Below are 20,077 nucleotides of genomic sequence, written 5' to 3'. Positions count from 1 at the left end.
ATTCCCCCACTATGCCCACATGGATGCTAACACAGGAGCAGTCCAGCCTCCTGCAGCGGTCACGTGGTGGGTACATCACAGAGGTCCTTTAGCCACATAGGAAATAGCAGCAACCGTGTAGGGTAGTCAGCTGCTCTGTCCACCAGGGAGCTTCAACTGCCTGCCCACCACTAGTGCACTGCCTGCCCATGTCTTTCACTATCTGGAAGAGACCAAGCTCTGCAGCATTCCGAGGTGAGTGACTTCCTCCTGGTGCTCATTGAGCAGTCATGGGGACGGGTGATGATTAGTTACAATGTTTACAGCAGCAGGGTTTCTTCCTTGTCGTGTAAAGGTAGCACAGGTCCAGCACCACTTGCTCATGTGCCCTGGGGCTGCTTGCTCAGTGAAACTCCCTTATAGCCTGCTTCACAGCAGGAGGGAATGCCCATTACATTGGTGCTTGTACCAACTGTGGGAGGCAGAAAGATACTCAGCATACTAATACTCTGATATCCATTCATGGGACCTGTTCGGCCTATGACACTGCATTTCTCAAATGATGGCTGCTGTTGGAACATAAAGTACATGACTTGTGATATGATTTATTGGTGTCATATACAGCATGCTGTAAAATCTATTTTTTTGAATCACGTTACCTAAAGTTTCTCTTAAGTTTTCTATAATATGGTTGATTTCAAATTCTTTTGTAGCCTATTAGCATATATGGTATGTTCCCACCTACACATGTTTTTTTCAGTTTTTTTTTTATTTTAATGAATCAGTATATTATATATTTTTTAGTTCCATTCCTTTCTCAGAATACTTTTGTACTCCAGTGGTAGGGGAACTTGGGGCCTGATTCAGACCCGCTTGCGAGCGCTCGCAAACGGGTCGATGTTGGGGCAGTGCGCATGCGCTAAACGGACCCGGCTCCGACGTGCGCATGCACGAGACCCGGATAGCGATGGGCAAGCCATAGCTATGGGTCTCGCTACAAAGGGGGCGTGCTGTCAATGGTGAGTGACAGCACGCCCCCTTTGGTGAGCGTGCCGAGGGCGTGGCTGGCCAGACAGAGGCGTTCCCATTGGAACGACAACCATCTGGGGCCGGCCCCACTGACATCACAAGTGATGTCAGTGGGAGTGTTTTCGGCTCTGATAGAGCCAAAAGCACTCCAGGGCTTGCGGCAGACGAGACCCTACCACAAGGGTCTCGTCGCAAGCCCGATGGTCGCGATGGTCTTGACCATCTTTTTGGCCGCTCGCTATAGCTGTGGGTGGTCACCCACAGCTATGTGAGCGGCTAGGAGGCCGCTCTATAAAAGAGAAGGACGGCCCTGATTCAGAGCGAGCGCTCTGAAAGAGTGTCCGGCTCTGAATCAGGCCCTTTGTGTGTATGTGTGTATATGTATGTGTATGTACGAGTATATGTATGTGTGTGTGTGTGTAAAAAACCTGATTGGCAATAGAAACATTCATGGGGGAATCTAGACATGCCCTTTGGGCGGAGCATGGCACACCCCCTCGCGCGACGCATACTACTGCTGATTATGATCTCCCTGAAACTCGTTTTCAAAAGTAGGCAAGTATGGATGAAGGTGATGAGAAATCTTATACCACTCTAAGGACATATATTCAGCCTCTAGAAGGGCTGCGCAATACTGTTTGTCTCACTAATGTGTTAAACACATGTAATAATATAGATGTCCCGACCGTTGCCAGTGAATGCATCTGTGTATACAGTTGCATTGGCTCCAGTGGCTTACCTCCGACGGGTATTTGATGGTGCAACCGATGGCACATCTTTGTATGCAAGTGGCGGATCATAGATGCCGTCGTTGGGAGTCTCTGTACCAGTCCCGGTGGCTGCGGCATTTTCATACTTTCACATTACTGCTGCGTACGGATATGCAGTGGCGATGGTATCAGAGCCAACCTCTTAATCACGCCCATAATATGAAACACAGCATATATATTATTCATTCCCGTGTTTAAGAGTCATCACAAAATGACCAAATTCTCGCAAACAATGTGAACACTGACACTGTCTAATATGAACCACAAATTGAAATTCACAAAATAAAATAAAATATTATTCTCTCTCTGCGTTCCAAAGCAAATGCTGCCAGCCTAAACTAAGGGTACCATCTGTTAACTAATTGAAATCAAGCTCAAAAAATAGAACAGGCACTTGTGGCCAAGTCTCATGCAGCCGGCCACTTATCGAGCAAAAGTGGGGGCGAGGACACGATGACACAGTTCCACCCACTTTCCAGATGCACGCCCCCTCCACTGAGACAAAGGGAGCAACCAGGAGTCGGCAAGTATTGTGTTAACCCTAAAAGGTTCTGAACTGAAACAAGGGTATTCTAATATGAAAAGTTCCTAGTCCTAAAACTTCCTGTAAACTGACCCCCCAAAAAAGCATAGTTTTGCCAAATAGGAAGTGGCCACATTTTAAACTTTAGACTATTCCAAATTTTCGTGAAAGTTGGCTTGCAGCAGTGCATTATGGGGGCGATGTATCAAACCTTTTAGAGAGATAAAGTGATGAAGTTGTCCATACAAACCAATCAGCTTCTGTCATTTTATACGCATCGCATTCAGGATGAGATGCATCCCGCCACTCTTTGCATACATGCCGGCGTTAATTACACCGCTATGCATGAAGAAAATCACAGAGGACAGCTCTCTCGGTAACAGAGCTGTCTATGACCCAGAAGTCCCTCTGGCCAACTGGCTAATGGCATAACTACGTCCCCCGCAGCGGCTTGGGGGCACTGGGGGCCATTGCTTCACCACTGCAGCTGTGTACACTGGCCTCTGAAGTGATCGGAGGCCAAGGAAGGCTCCGTTCGCTTCAGAGGCCAGCGTTTCCAGTGATGCAATGCGCGGGTGATGTCATGACGTCACCCGCGCATGAGGAGCCTGCGCGGCCATGCCTGCTGGATCAAGTTAGATCCAGTCAGCATGGCAGTGTGAGCAACAGCCCAGCGACGTCTGCGTAGAGTCAGGTAAGTACTGGGATCAGGTAAGTACTGGGGGGGGCACAACTACAGGCTCAACTACAGGGGGCACTGCATATGGGCTCAACTACAGGGGATCACTGCATATGGGCACAACTACAGGGGCAATACATATGGGTTCATCTACAAGGGGGCACTGCATATGGGCTCAACTACAGGGGGCACTCCTACTACAGGGGACATTGCATAAGGGGCACTACTACAGGGGCACAATGTGCTATAAGGGGTATTACTTAGTGTGGCATAATGTGTTACAAAGGGCATTACTGTGTGGCATTATGTGTTATAAGGGGCATAATGTGTATGGGGCATTACTGTGTGGCATAATGTGTTGTAAGGGGCATTACGGCATGGCATAATTTATTATAAGGGTATTACTGTGTGTCATGTGTTATACGTGGCATTATTCAGTGGCATAATGTGTAAGGGGCATTACTGTGTGGTATAATGTGATGTATGCAGCATTACGATGTGGCATAATGTGTTACAGGGGCATTAATTTGTGGCATAATTTGTTATAAGGGCATTACGGTCTGGCATGTGTGATATGATCGGGGTAGGGGGTCCCTCTCCTGGGGTAGATGGACACCTCCTTACACACAGCAGCCAGGAAATAGCACTCCAGTCGTGGATTTTCGTGCAAGCTGGTCGGCACCAGTTTTTATTGTGCAACATCAATAATCAAATAAACGAACATAAAATAAACCCTAGCCCATCTGGGCTCTTAACTAGACAGTAAATTCCATCACTAACCGAACACTAAAATATGTTCACGTCCACAGTACCTTCTGGTTTGTAGCAAACAGCGTCTCAGAGCAAGCTAACCTGCGGGCCTACTCTCTCAGGTATGAGGCCACAAGTAAACCTAGCTTATCACATGCATTTACAGGTGCAAGCCCTAATGACCAGCTACCAGGCTGAAAGGCCCAATACCCGGAGTGGCCTGTGGATGGAGCCCTCCCTTTCCTGATGTCCACACCCCCAGGACCCATTCCGGCTTTTCACAAAAGCCGACATTTCTAGTCTGCTTTGTCCAACAGACTTCTCCTGGGGGTTTTAAAACATGTAGGACAGGAATCTGGAACAGATATAGAAGCCATTCCACACTTCTCCAGTGCTTCTATCACACATGTGTTATAAGGGGCATTATTTAGTGTGCCATAATGTGTAAGGGACATTACTGTATCATGAAACAAGACACCTTAAATGTTGTTTTTGGGTGTGTTTGTTTCTTGTGCGGGGGGCATGAAACTTTTTTGGCAGGGGGGAACAAAATTTATAGTTACGCCACTGCCTCTGGCATCCTTCTGTGCATGCGCAAAAGGATGTGCGGTGCGCGGGGTGCTGGGAAGGATCCAAATGGATCCCTTTCAGGGTGGAGGCCGTGAAGAAAAGCCCATGGGCATCTATTGGGCAACGTTGCCCACCACATCAAAGCCCTGGAATATATCGCATTTCGGGGCTTGGTGCATTAGAGAACTGTGGTCAAACCCCCAAAAACTGCATTTTCCGGGATTTGACCGCGTTATTGACTTTGCTGCATCCCGCCCCTTATCTCTCAAAGATTTGACACATCTCCCCCCATGTCTGATACTTTTTGACATGAAGCCCCTCAAACATAATGACCCGCTCTCCCAAGATTAACATGGTAGAATGCTGTTTGTTCAATTTACTTAATAAGGGCACAACTGTACCATTATAATACATTCAAAAATCTTTACCCAAAAACAAGGAAATGGGTTGAAGTGTTTATGGAAAACATGGCTACAATAAAAACAGAGTGGAGGTTTATAGGAAAGACAAATTCAACCGCAAGCCCCAGGGAGCTTCCTGCTCTGATCGAGCAGGAAGCTCCCCACTGACATCACTGCTGATGTCAGTGCGGCCGCCCACAAAACGGCAGGCGTTCCTTAAGGAATGCCTCCGTTTGTGAAGCCACCCCGGCTGCGAGCGCTCCGGCTGCGAGAATCGACCCGGCTGCGAGCGTTCAGCGCTTGCGACTGGGTCTGAATGAGGACCTATATTTGGTGCAAATGATACGCCAGGAGTATTTACACATATGGCCATCTCGCTATTACCCGCAGTTCCATCTACAGTATATGCCCTCTCTGAACTCTACCTACATGAGAAGGCCCTGTTTTGCATTTTGGAAATGACCCCCAGTGTGTGCACAGATGTACTGATAGGTTTTTTTTTTATTTTCTCAGCTACTGTTCTCTCCAACAGCAGAACTGAGAGCCTGATTCAGCTTGGAACGCAACTGCTAATACGCACGCAATCGGCTGATTGTTGCGTACTGCACATGCGTTTGCATTGCAATGTGCGTGCGCGAACCAGCCACTGCAATCGCAGAGTGATTGAAAGGAAGTGCCGTTTCGAGGTGCTGACGGGGGGGGGGGGGTCGCCGAAACGCAGGCGTGCCATTGCGTTTGAACGCCGTTGCAGGGGCGTGCATAAATTAATCACTGAGATGCCTTACGCAGCTTGAGGACTCATAGCGTGCGCTGAAGTTAGCAATTTCTGAGTAAGGTCTGACCTTGTGCAAGTGTGTGTGAGGGTACGATGGTACTCTAGGTTACCGATGGTTTTGCAGTCTTGCTAAACATTACGGATGTATGTGAGGTAAAGTGGGCGCCCTTATGTAGTGCTGCAGCGGCAAAGCGATTGCAATGGATTAGCATACTATCACAGTTGAACTGCGTGCGTAATCGCTATTGCGATCGGTAGTGAATCAGGCCCTGAGTACACTAGGAAATGCCAAATATCATGTGCTGTAGTAAACAAAGCAGTACGCGCATGACCACTAGTGGGTGCTGATGAGTTGCAAATGTTCTAACTGTTCTTTTCTTCAGCAGTAATTGCTGCAGATCAATGGAAACAAACCATTAAATATATAAATATTGAAAGACGTTTACCTTAAGTCATCTTTGTATAAACAAGCTGCCCATGATAGTTTGGGGTGAATAATAAAATTGAATAAATGAAGACTAATCTTATACATTTTTAATGAGTAAATTGGTTACATTTTATGACAATAAGGAGTTTTATACTTCTTTAATACATTACCAAAGTACATCATGCTGCTGCAATTATTACAGATTGTCTCTATCTGTTCTAGTTACATTCATTTTATAGCTTTTTTTTTTAATTTTCCATACAATTAATTTTGTTTTGTGCATTAGGAAAAAACTTAACAAATATAAAAAAAACAAAAAACAAACAAAAAACAAAACAAATATAAATATTAAAAGTACTCCGAGAGATTTGTCCACTCTGTCAGGCAACCAGGAGTGCCACATGATTATCGGGAGGCTCTCGGCCGTTCCGGGGGGAGTAGGCAAATCTGATGTAACCTTGTTCTTCTAATGAAGACTATAGATCAGAGGGGACCTATCTGTGTTGCATAACACTGTGTTAAAACATGAATATATGTATATATAAGGATTGTCTAGTGATCTGCATTATGTTGCTTACTGGCATGTTTAAACTTACAACACCAGTATGGTGAAAATACTCTCAGTAGCATCACTACACCTGAGTTGGGATCCGGCAATGCCATGACGACATACTCACTGTAGAGTACACAGGCCTCGTGTTTTAGAGCTGAGCAGTTTGGTTTTGACTCGGTTCTTATCGTCAAATTAGAGCAAGTTCGGATTTATCCCTTGGCTATCCCAAACACGTTAGAGCTGGATAGCTGATAACATTCCCTTTTTGAGATCTGAACATAACCAAGTAAAACCAAACCGCTCCTCTCTGCCTTGTTTTGGTTCTAAATTATTGTTGTGTTTTGGTTTTGGCAAAGCCACCCTCAAGTGTTTTGGTTTTGGATTTCTTTAATAATTGATAACAGCTAAAATCATGTCACTTGGACCTGTTTTTGTTCCTATTGTATTATTATTAACATCAATAACATTCATTTCCTGTCATCTCCAGTCAATTTTGACCACCTCACAGCACCTTAGATCATGAGGGAGGGACTTACATGTAATCCAAAACACGTGAGATTCAGTTTTTAGATTCCAAACTTGGTGAGAAGACCTGAGTCGGGACTCAGTCCTACTCGGAACCCCAAAGTGATCCGAGCCAGGACACGGTTCAACTCAGAACGCCAAAGTTCAGGTGTTCGGTTTTCAGCAAAACCAAACTGCTCACCTCTAACTAATTGTGGACATTGGGCCTGATTCAGAGCCGCTCGTAAGCGGCAGTACGCTCGTTCCGAGCGATGTTCGCCCATCTGCGCATGCGTACGGTTTTTAATACGCATGCGCGAACCAGTCAGTGCGGCCAAAAATCATTTGTTCGCTATATAGCGAATGCCTGCTATTTTGAATGACATGAGGAGGCGTATGTGGGTGGTAACAGGGGAAGGTGCTTGAAAACGGGGAGTGGAGATCAGAACGCAGGCGTGCTTAAAGGTCAAAACGGGCGTTTTATGGGTGTTCATAATTAATACAGCAGCATCACTGACCACGTCACTGGGTTATTTTATAGCCAGAACTGCTCGCAAATTTGTGGTAGCAAAAACCAACCACAAGAATAGCGAGTAGTTCATACGCTGGGCGATGTACTCGATTAATCTAATAAATAGCGGACATTACGTAGGATGCGAGCGGCCAGGGGGCGTATTTTTCCAAAAAACGACCGCAAGTTTGGTTCGCTCGTTCAGACCTAGAGGCGTGAACAGACCGCAAAGAGCGAACGGTTCATTTGAATAGCCACCCCTATTTTCTGGACGAGCGAGCGCTAATTGCGTCCGGCTCTGAATCAGGCCCATAGTGAGTGTCGACAGCCTGACCGCATCCCAGCCAGACCTCTTTTGCATGCGTCTTTTCAAATAAGAGATATTAAGTGTGGAAGCAGCAAAATGCATATGAATGCAGCATGGCAGGAAAGTAGTCAGCATTGCAGACTTAGAACACAGGGATCATGGGTTCCATTTCTACCACCAACCTCTTTGTGTGTGTCAAAAATTAACCTATGTGTGTGTCTCCATGTGGCAGAGAATATACTGTAGATTGTTAGCTCCTCTGGGGGAGGGTTGGGTCAGGTACACCACTTTTCATTATGGGCTTTGCTAAGATTGTGTGTGTTTGATAAGCAGTGTACTGTTTATTACTGGGGCATTCATGTTTTTTTGTATCTTGCAATGCCATCTGTCATCAGTTTCTCATCCAGGCATATAGGCATCATTTCCTGCATCTTCTCTGCAGATAGAGACAAGTATCATCAAATCATATAATTAATAATTAATTAATAATGACTAGGCTGTTACTCTCCTATGAATCTTGAGGAATTAATCTCATTGTAATTTTGGATTATTGTTTTTAATAGTGTTTTATATGTCTCTGATTTGTTTTATTCTGTAATCAATCAATCAATCAATCAATGATTTACCTGGCTTCCACTAAATAATTCTTCACCTCCTTTTACCTGTCTTGGTCTGGAGCCTCTTACTAGTTTTTTATTAATAAAAACATTGTATCGCATCGTATAGTTAATATTAAATTGCCATCCTGTCTGCCACTATGTTTCCTATATGTGCTACATTCTTTTTTAAATTGCAATGTGTTTGTGCCGCTGCCTTGTCGCTTAGCTTAGCCAGTCAGCTTGCTGCAGCCTTTGGTCAATTTGCATGAAAACTGAAAACAATATTGTGAGCTGTGAGATGGTCAAAATTTACTGGAAATTAATATTATTTATGGTAATGGTACTATAGTAACAGAAACAGGCCCAAATTACATGATTTTAGCTGTTTTTATAATTTTTGAAAGAAATCCAGATCCAAAACCAAAACCTTTGAGGATGGTTTTGGCAAAACCAAAACACGTGGGGTCCGCGCACATCTCTGCATGTTACACACACTGGCCCTGATTCATAGCCGGATGCTCTTTCAGAGCGCATGCTCTGAATCAGGGCGGCTTTTTTTTTTTTTGGTGCCGGCCTCCTGGCCGCTCGCTAAGCTGTGGGTGACCACCCACAGCTTTTGCGAGCGGCCAGGTGATGGTTGCGATGGTTGCAACCATCGGGCTTGCGAGGAGACCCTTGTGGTAGTAGAGCTGGAAGTTCACTACTGACATCACTCATGATGTCAGTAGGGCCGCCCCAAACAGCAGGTATTCCTTCTGGATCGTCTCCGTTTGTCCAGCCCCCTGACCCGCCTACCAAACGGGGCAAGCTGTCGATCAATATTGACAGACTCCCCTTTTGGATGAGAGCGCCGGAGCGAGTGATTTCTCGCTCGCTCAGGGGCTCACGCACGCTCATCGACCCGCTTGCGAGCACTAAGCACTTGTGAGTGGGTCTGAATCAGGCCTACTATCCTTAGTGAGACAAGGGGTGTTTTCATTTATAAATGCCATTCTATGCTTCATTATCTTATGCAACATTGGTAATAATTACCACTATTAATGTATTTTCCTTTTGTGCTCATGTTCTTAATAATGGTATGGATACTACTACAACCAACATTTTATAAGTTTCCAAGTTACATTAATGTAACTTGGAATAAAAATCAAATGTTTTAACTTAATTATCTCTCATTAAAGTGTGCCCCTTTTCCTGGGGGGATGTAGTTGGCATCACGACTGTCAGAATCCTGATACTCGCTATATCGGCTGTGAGTCAAAATGCTGACAACTTAAAATGGTATTAGGGGGAGGGTTAGGGTTATGCTGCAGGAGGGGAGAGTTGAGGTGCACAGTTACAGCCCTAATTGGGGTGAATATGTTGTGGACAATGGAGAAGGTGCCCCTTCAGAGCTGCAGCCCGGCGGCAGGCGCCTCCGTTGTCTCCTATAGTTCTGCCCCTGGTGCTCAGGATATCATTACGATCAGTGGGTTTTGACAGAGAATTATACACGCTGGAAATAGCACAACTTTCATTACCAAATTATTCAATTAATAGAAGGGAATGGGTATGTAATGCTGGCAGTTGGGGTGCCTCCTGTCAAAATACCGACAGCGGCATCCCTATGCTTGGCATACTTACCCTCCCTGCTTCTACCCATAACCCTAACTCTACCTTCTTGTAGCCTTACCCTCGGCACCCCGCACCCTAACCCTCCTCGATGTATACGCAGGACTGCAAGATATCATCAGTGGGCGTCTCTATGTTGGCTGTGCGACGGCTTTGCGATTGCAGCAGCGATCGCAATAGTGATCCATGCTGAATCAGGCCCATGACCAACAATTAGAAGCATTAGTGAGCTGTGAGTGTTCTATCATCATCAGTTTTACACTAAGTACCAGGGCCGGCTCCAGGGGTGGGAGCACCCTGTTCCAGCCCCCTTCAGCGCGCCCTATCTTCACAAAATGGGGGCGTAACCTAATTACCATAGGCTACACCTCCTATGTGACGTTATTAGGAGGCGTGTCCACCTCAAAATAATGTCAGGCTTGGGGGAGCCTCACTAGCTGGGCTTCCCCCAGCCCTCTCCCGTCACTGAAAGGATGCACGCGCATGCGCGCAGCATCCATTCAGAGTCTCCGGGGTCCGGCACCGCTGCACAGCTGCGGCAGTGGGGGGTCCCCAACCTCCCGATTTAACCTTCCGCGGGCCACTTCGGCACACGGGTGGAACAGCAGGACAGTAATGTCCCGCTGAAATCGGGATGTTGGGGAGGGGTGCGCCCTCTGGGAACACCTCTAGAGTCAGCCCTGATTAGTACATAGCAGTAGTATGATTAATACTATACTTACTAATATTTTCCATCCACACCATATTTTAAGATGACTGAAACAATGGGAAAAAAATTTAGTTTTGGGATATGTTGTTCAATTCGTGTTTTAAAAAAAATTGGGGTTTGAAACAAAATTGTCTTTTCATATATTTTTCTATGAAAAAAAAGAAGCGAAAAATAACATATTAAACATATTTACAGTATAAAAAAACGTTTATGACATTAAAACATCTTTTAAACTATTTTTTTAATTTGAAGAAGAAGCAATAAAACATTTGTGCTGGAACTTGTGGTTCCACAACAGCTGGAGGGCGCAGGCTGTGAACCTTACCAAACTCTCTTGTAGAGCACAGTGTAATCCAAACAAGATCCCAGCTGTAACACCGCTTCTGATGTTGGATTGAACTCTAGTTTGATCCAAGAGTAACAGAGCTCTGGCAGGCTCCGGTTACCAGAGTTTCCAGGAATCTATGACCTCCTGCACACTTCATTTGTTCAAGAGATAGGATTGCCACCTAGTTACAGCTAGTGGGATTTGCATCAGCCTTCTGGTTATTCTAGACTCATTAACATTACATCCATAACTATGAGCTGGAACCATGGGAGACTACTAAATTCTCACTTAAACTCAGTAATGAGGGCCTGAGCAATTACGGATCGCTATTGCTATTACGCACGCAGGTCTGCTGCGAATATATGCTAATGTTTGCAACTGCTCAGCCAGCATAGAGACGCCTACTACTATCTCACATCCGTAATGCCTCGCAGTCCTGCGTATGCATCAGTAACATTGGCCCCTCACGCAGAATTACAGCAGGTCTGACCTGTCTCAGAAATTTAAACTTTCATCACACGCAGTGAGTACTGAGGGGTCTAGTTACTAAGCAGTGTGGTAAGGTGGCAGCAATCAGCTCCCAACTGTCATTTTTCAAACACAGCCTGTGAGATGACAGTTGGGAGCTGATTGGCTGGCACCTTATCACAGACTTATCACTTTTCACTCTGTCTCCTAACACTGCTTAGTAACTAGACCACTCAAGCTGTGAATGCCGTCGCAGTCAGGGCCGGCGCTAGGCTTTGCTGCGCCCAGCGCCGTCCTGTGTGGCTGGGAGGGAGGGCGGGCGTTTCCAGCGCCCGCCGGACACCATGGCGCTCCGGGCGACGGCCCGGCTTGCCCGGGCCTAGAACCGCTACTGGTCGCAGTGGCTAATTTATGCATGCCCAGTAAACGGCGTTCAGCAGCTCCCCCATCACCACCTCCAAATGCTGACATCCCGTCACTCACTCTGCGATGGCTCTGAATCTGCATACGTGATCAGAGTGCAATCGCAATACTGGCCTGCGTACGAGAACTGCAGTGCATACACATGCGTAGTACACACCATCGGCCGATCTGCGTACATGGTTGCAATTGCGATCCAAAATGAATCAGGCCTAAGAGCGCAGAAACTGCTTTTACCAGATTTTACCGGAAGTCTGTGATTTTACCGGAAGTCTGTGATTTTACCGGAAGTCTGACTGATTACGGATATTAAAGCTACATTACTACTATACACCATTGGCGTATCTATAATGGGGGCAGGGTGCGTGGTGCACGCAGGCCCCTGGGTTTAAGGAGCTCACACCGTACACCCTGTACCCATATATAGTTATACTTACCTCCCTGCAGTCTCCAGAATCACAGGGAAAATGGCGGCGCAGTGGAGAAATCCCCGGGAATAAGGCACGGTCACCATTTTCCGAGAGACCCGTTCACCACGCCAGAATCTATTGCGCTGCCAGAGAGGAGGGCCCGTATTGAGTCTGCACACAGGCTCTCTCCTCTCTTAAAACGCTCCTGCTGTACGCCATACCAACCATCCGTTTGGCCCTTGATGTCTATATATCTATCTATCTATCTATCTCATATATATATATATATATATATATATATATATATATATACACACACACACATGAGTCCAAGCCTCTCCGCTCATTGTTTTTCTGTCACCATTACCATTGAGACTTACACCCACTCACCTCTGGTCGCAGGCCGCGAATGACCACGGGAGTCCGCCCACACTCCCCTGACACTCCCACAAGACCAATCAGTTCTGTGCCGCCCAGAAACGCCCATATCACTGAAAGAGTGACCTGTCACCAGATGGATCGCCTACATCCTTCAATCTCTGTCCATGTTCTTATCTATGTTACGACGCATGGGCAATCTGCGATTACTTCCCACGGCGCATATGCAGTTTGCGAATATCTAAGAGATCTATTTGCCTTCATCCTACTCAGAATCAGGCCCTATGTCTCTGCCTGACAGGCTATCTTGTTTTCCCTTCAGGAAGGTTTTGAAAAGAATGTAATGATATGTACAAGACAGCTGAAAAAAATTATGCATGCTTAAAAAGTAATTTTGATATTTAAATAAACAACCCTAATAGGTTGCTGCCCCACGGACCCTGCATCTGGTTAGCGGCACCCTGCAGCCAATATCACTGCAGCAGTGCAGCCCGGGGCACCATGCACCCTGTACAGCCACCCAGAGTGTCCTGAGCAGTGCCGTAGTTCCAGGTGCTGGTGGCCCCGCCCCCAGGGGCGCCAAGGGGGAGGGAGCGAATACTAATTACCCAGGGTTGTTGGAGGGGCCTGGCGTGGGCCCAGGTCTGACGCCACCGCCCCACCCTCTTACCTGTCAGCAGCCCAGAACATGCTTCTGTCGTGGTGGGCTGTAGTGGGAGACCAGGGAGACTGCTGTCTCCTCTCCTCTGCCTGTGGGGGTGGGGGGCAATCACACTGATCGCACCCACCTGGATTTGCACCAGACTGAGGGGCTCACAATGCTCCCTCCCCAGCGGACAGTGTCGCAGGTTTTTTATTTTTACTTTTGCTAAGGGGGTGTGGTCACACTTCCCGCAATTAGGCCACACCACCAATAGTAATGGGCCCCGGGACGGCTCTCTATGGCCCTGCCCGCCCCCCTCAGCACAATGTCATGATGTCATACGCTCAGGGGGCGGCACTGTCGCCCTGTTACGGCGCTGTATGTGGGATAGCTGCTTTAACATAAGCAGATGCACCACGAGCAATCAATGAGAACTGGGTGATTGCTGTGTTGCTCTAATAAGAACATGACAAGAATAAGAATATGACAGCTTAGTAGCCATGGTATATTTCAGAAGCAGGAACTGTATAATTCTACATGTACAGGATGACATCTACTATTTGAGATGTCCTGACCCTGACACAATGGCCTGCATTTCTGATGTGCTTTGCCCCAGTCCCTTTAGACATCTCTTGCTGTGCACTGATGTACATCCCTGTCTGGAGCAGCGTAAGGGAGAGATTGCCCTAACCTTCGCCTGTCAAAGGGAAAATGAACCGATAAGGCCACATGCAGTAATATAGCTTCACCTTGTACCTCTCTAGATGGTGGTAATATGTTATTTCATACTCTGTTTTCTTGTAACTGTAGATTGCTTTCCAGACAGAGAACCTGAGACACAGACAACGTGAAGCTTTGCAACTATTTATAACTTTATTTTCTCTCTATGGGGCCTATTCATCAACACTAAAATAATGTTTTAAGGACATTTTCCTTAAATAACGTTATTTTAGTATTACTGAAGAACCTTAACACAGGAGATGTCACTGATATCTCCTGGTTAAATCCCCCTGCGTTAATTATCATACTCCCATACATTAGTACATTAGTATGGGGATATGGAAATTATGGTTTCATCAAATTCCGAAAATTATGTATTTTCGGAATTTGATGGAGGTACTATCCGCCACTGTGAGGTGGCGAATAGCAGGTGAGACTTACCTTTGTCAGTGTGGACAGGTCCCACGCCGTCTCCCTCCAGCGCTCTGTTCCCTCCTCTGGCTCCGGAGGCTGGTCTGACAAGTGTTCTCCCAGCAGAACATAATAAAGTTTAGAAAAAAAAAACTTTTTTTTTTTTTCTAATCTACTGTGGTGAGCTGGGAGAACACTTGTCAGAGCAGCGGGACGGAGCCGGAGGCGCTGCAGCGGGCAGGTAAGTGCGGGGACGGGGGGAGGTGAGCGGAGGGGGAGGGGGGGGTTGGAGGGGTACACAAAATTACCGCAGCTGTAAGTAGTGCTGCGCATGCGCTGGGTTTACGAATGTAACAGCGTATGCGCAGCATGGATTCCAACTGCGGTAAGTTAGTGTAGAGAGGGAAAACTATCTATTTCCCGAAAAGCTGTCATCGCAAAAATGACATCTTTTCGGAATAGATAGTTATGGAGAGGAGGAATGATGAATTCCTCCTGTAATTGGGTAGAACTCCATGCGAGTTCTAAACCTAATTACCTCCATCGAATTTTAAGGTATGATGAATAGGCCCCTGTAACTTTATTCTATTACAGTACAATAAATACTAATTTCTGTGCATTATCTGTTTATGGGCCTGATTCATATTTGGGAATAGATTAAGATAAAGCAAGTAACTGTGGACCTGATTCAGGTTTGGTAATAGCGTAAGATAAAGAAAGTAATTATGTACCTGGACAAACCATGCTGCATTGCAAGGGGTGCAAATACAAAACATTTTTTAGCATGTGGGGTAAATACTGGCTGCTTTTCATACTTCCCTACTCTCCCGATTTGGGCGGGAGCCTCGTAAAAATCAGGCGACGCTCCAGCCCTCCCAGAAAAGCAGTCAGGCCTCCTGGCCAGCCGCCGACCCCCCCAGACCCCCACAAACAACACACAAACCCCCGCAACGGGGGGCGATGTCGTGATTAGCGCTGAATCGCATCATCATGACCTCGCTCCCTGCTTCACAATGCCAAAAATGTCAGCATTGTGTAGCGGTTGCGGGGCTAAAATGACACGATGCCATTGCCACGCCCCTGCTTCACCCCCATTACCGGGTAGTATCCTCGACCACACACCCCTCTATCGCGTCCCAAACCCAGAGGGGGCTGCCAGAATGTCGGCAAGCATGCGGCTTCTGCATGTAGCCCAGAAATGCTGGACAGCTTTATTTTTATACTGCCATGTAGATGTCAGTTTGGACACCTCCCCTCCCAAATCTAACTCTACCTGCACATTGTACATCTGCCCCACCTGCAGCGCAGCAGGGTTTTACCAAGATGCTCAGTTACTTGCTCTATCTAATGACCCCCATACACCTGTGACGGAGTGCCGCGATCCAGCGTTCCTGAGATGCCAGTTCGGAGGATCAGTGAAATCCAACATGTTGGATTTCACAGATTTGCCGATCACGACCATAAGCTGATCGTGATTTGCAAATCTGTGAAATGTATTATTTCGAGGAACATCGATAGCTGCCGGTTGGCATTTCCGACTGGTGGAACTGTGTTTCTGATCCCATCGCAGGATCGGGAGACCTGACGGCAGATGTATTGGGACAATTATTCTATTCCCAACCCTATTGTACGTATTTCATACTTTTTACTACTGGTGTGCACCGGCCACTTTTCGTGTTTTGTGTTTTGGTTTTGGATCTGGATCTTTCTTCGTGTTTAGGATCTGGATTGATTTTGCCAAAACCACCCTTCCGTGTTTTGGGTTCTGGGTTTTGTGTTTTGGATCTGTATTTTTTTTAAAAAAAGCATAAAAACAGCTAAAATCACAGAATTTGTAGGTTTTTCTGCTCCTATGCTATTATTAACCTCAATAACCATAATTTCCACTCATTTCCAGTCTATTCTGAACACCTCACACCTCACAATAGTGTTTTTATGTCCAAAAGGTTGCACCGAGGTAGCTGGATGACTATGCTAAGCGACACGAGTGGGCGGCACAAACACGTGACCCATCTAGGCGTGAAACTGCAGTGGCAGACAGGATGGCAGTTTGAAAAACTAGGCCCCAAACTGTACATAATGCAAAGAAAAAAAAGAGGTGCAAGATGGAATTGTCCTTGGGCCCTCCCACCCACCCTTATGTTGTATAAACAGGACAGGAACACTTTAACAAACCAATCATTTCAGCGCCAGGGTCTGCCACACAACTGTGGCTGAAATGATTGGTTCGTTTGGGCCCCCACAAAACAAGCTGGCAATTAATCTGTCCCTGCACAAACTGGCTCTACGGAGGCAAGATGTCATCCTCATCCTCCTCATCTACCGATTCCTCACCCTCTTCAGTGTGTACATCCTCATCCTCACAGAGTATTAATTTGTCCCCGCTGGAACCACAGGTCCCTCTGTACGTTCTGGAGGCTGGTCTCCCTGGAAGAGTTGATAATTCATTTTATGAACATCATCTTCTCCACATTTTGTGGAAGCAACCTCCTATGCCTTTCGCTGACAAGGTTCCCGGCTGCACTAAACACTCTTTCGGAGTACACACTGGAGGGGGGGCAACTCAGGTAAAATAGAGCCAGTTTGTACAGGGACCTCCAAATTGCTTCTTTTTCCTGCCAGTACAGGTACGGACTGTCTGACATGCCTACTTGGATGCTGTCACCGATGTAATCCTTTAACAGACAGACGCACGCTTGTCACTGCTGCTTTGAGGATGCAAGTGCGGCTACAGCCCACACAATTCACAAAGACAGAAAAAAAAAGAACAATATTTTTATTGTTTGTGTAGCACACTTTGAGGGTGTCACCACCCTTTAACAGACAGACGCACGCTTGTCGCTGCTGTTTTGAGGATGCAGGTGGAATCTAGACGGGATTTGGAACCGGGGACACACTACCTCCATCAATTGTCTAAATCCCACTGCACTAATGACGGATACCGGACGCACGTCTAACACCAACATAGCAGTCAAGGCCTCAGTTATACGTTTTGCTTCAGGATGACTGCTGTCGTACTTCATCCTCAAAGCTAGGGACTGTTGGAGGGTCAATTGTTTAGTAAAAGTAGTGATGTTCCTACTTCCTCTCTGGGATGATGAACAACTCCCAGCAGCAGCAATAGCACTAGGAGGAAGTGGTTCTTGATCTTTCCCTATTTTATTTTTATCGGAGAAAGTTTGGTCCTCCATTTATGTTATATTGATATATACGTGCGGCTAAAGCGCACACAAACACAGAAAATATATTTTTATTTTTGCTGGAGAGTAGTGCACTTTGTGGGTTACACCACCCTTTAAGAAATGAGCCAGCCGGCTCTTTACTTATGGGACACAGGCGCACGCTTGGCGCTACTCCTTTGTTGATGCATGTTTAGCCACAGTGCACACAAGTCACAAACACAGAAAATATATTTTTTTTTGGTTTGGACTGGAGTGTACTTTGGGGGTTACAGCACCCTTTAACGGTCAAGCCAGCCGGCCCTTTACTTATGACAGAGGCGCACGCTTGGCACTACTTTGTTGATGCACGTGCGGCTACTGCGCACACAATTCACAAACACAGAAAATATATATTTTTTTGGTTTGGACTGGAGTGTACTTTGGGGGTTACAGCACCCTTTAACGGTCAAGCCAGCCGGCCCTTTACTTATGACACAGGCGCACGCTTGGCACTACTTTGTTGATGCACATGCGGCTACTGCGCACACAATTCACAAACACAGAAAATATATTATTTTTTTAGCACTTGGGGGGAGCACCCCTGATGGACAGAGCACCCCCTGGACAACACTACAGCACCCCTTTAGGACTGGGACACTGCACAGGACTTTGGAGTGGACACAGCCCCTATGGAGAACTGACTGCACAACACAGTCCAGCCAGCCCCTATGGACTTTGAAGTAGTGGACACAGCCCCTATTAACAACAGCAGCACAGCACAACACAGCCAGCCCCTATGGACTTTGAAGTAGTGGACAACAGCAGCACTACACTACACTACACTACACAGCCCAGCCAGCCCTAACTCCCACCCTACCTCTTCACTGTCCACAGCCGAGTGAGAAAATGGCGCCGACGCGGGTACCTTATATAGGATCCAAAACCCGCGAGACTCGGAAGGCGGGATGATGACGTTTTGCCTCGATTTCAGATCCGAGTCAGGCGGGAAAAGTCGAGCCTGACTCGGATCGGACTCGGATCAGGGGGGCTCGGGGGGGTTCGGATTTCAGAAATCCGAACCCGCTCACCCCTAATTTTAATTTGTATCACTGTAATATTAAACAAAACATGTAGCTGGTCTTTACGATCATTCATAAATAGGGCCCAGAATATGAAAAATAATAATTGTGGCGCTGCACGTGGGGGGTGGATGCCATGATCAGTGCTCCCCTCAGCCAGGAACAAATTCAGGAAGGGACACAGTCAGTGCAGTTGCCCCCCCTGTCCTGCACATCAAGTGCAGGTAGAGGAGACTGCTGCACTGCTGAGCTCATCAGCAGCAGCCTCCCTGGGCACGCCACAGCCCAGCATACAGCAACATGTGCTGGGCTGGGGTGTGAGAGGCTGTTGCAATGGTGTTGCAGGTGGCGAGCCAGGGCCAACCTCTGGGCCCCTCCAACAAGCTCATGTAATAAGTACTTGCTCTCCTCCTCTCTGCCCCGCTGGCTCCAGCAAGTAGATATAGAAAACATGCACTGTTAGTGTGTCCCGTGGCCTGGATTTGGGGAAACACTGTGCTACAGTATCTGTCTGGTGGGAACTCCTGCTGTAATTAACCAATAGGTGGAAAGTTCTGATAAGCACAATCATCCAGGTAAGATGTCCTACCTGCACTTGCCACTAGGTGAGAGGTCCTGCCATATTTTAGCTACCAAATGGAAGCCTTGTTATGCAATACCTATCATGGGGAATTCTACCATGAACTAGCCCTGCTACACTGTTATAATTGCAACCACAAAGGGCTCTGCTTTAAGAATTAACCACCAATGAGGACTCCTTCTTCTCGTCACTGGTCTATAGGGTGAAGCAGACTAGAACCCTGTTTATCAAACTGTAGATGATGTTGATCCTTCAACCATGCAATGGCTTCTGCATACCATATAGATTATAATCTGGAGTGTTTATAAACCATACAAATGCAAGGCGTTCATCCATAGTGACTATTATACTATTATCTGAATATAAACACCTCAGCAGTGACAAGCAGCTCTTTCATGAATTGCTTTACCTGTCTCCGTGTTCCACTCCCCCTTCCCCTGAGACTCATCTCCTAGGTGCCTCACAAGCAAAGACTTCAGGTTTTCTAACCTTTCTTAGTGGCTGGGGCTGTTCCCTCAGTTACCTGAACAGCTGCAGGTGCTCAACTGGGAGCTGTTACTGGTTACCTGGCTTTCAGCTCCCTGTAATTGCATAGTATTATTAACCCATAGTAGGTCCTAATAGACAGCAATACATATATAGTTTATAATGCTAAAACAAATGACAGTTCATATAATTTTCATTACTGAACAAAACAATTATAGTACTTTACTGCACACTTTGAGCAAAGATAATTGCGGTTATTACATCCCCCATTTTATTTTATTTTTATTTAGTTCCCATTA

At 46.5% G+C, this 20,077-nt stretch overlaps 1 protein-coding gene across 1 annotated transcript in view; it reads right to left on the bottom strand.

Annotated features, from left to right (window-relative positions):
- The window catches only part of FSHB (follicle stimulating hormone subunit beta), a 28,957-nt gene extending 9,130 nt beyond the window's left edge, over positions 1-19,827 (bottom strand). Inside the window, exon 1 of the mRNA XM_088470480.1 lies at positions 19,702-19,827. The gene's annotated coding sequence lies outside the window, so the exon portion shown is untranslated. The remainder of the gene's footprint in view (positions 1-19,701) is intronic.
- Positions 19,828-20,077: the final 250 nt, after the last annotated feature.

Source organism: Taudactylus pleione, unplaced genomic scaffold (genome assembly GCF_031769625.1).
Source record: "Taudactylus pleione unplaced genomic scaffold, aTauple2 ptg000100l, whole genome shotgun sequence".
Classification (NCBI taxonomy): Eukaryota; Metazoa; Chordata; class Amphibia; order Anura; family Myobatrachidae; genus Taudactylus; species Taudactylus pleione.
This window is presented reverse-complemented; position numbering and strand designations above follow the sequence as displayed.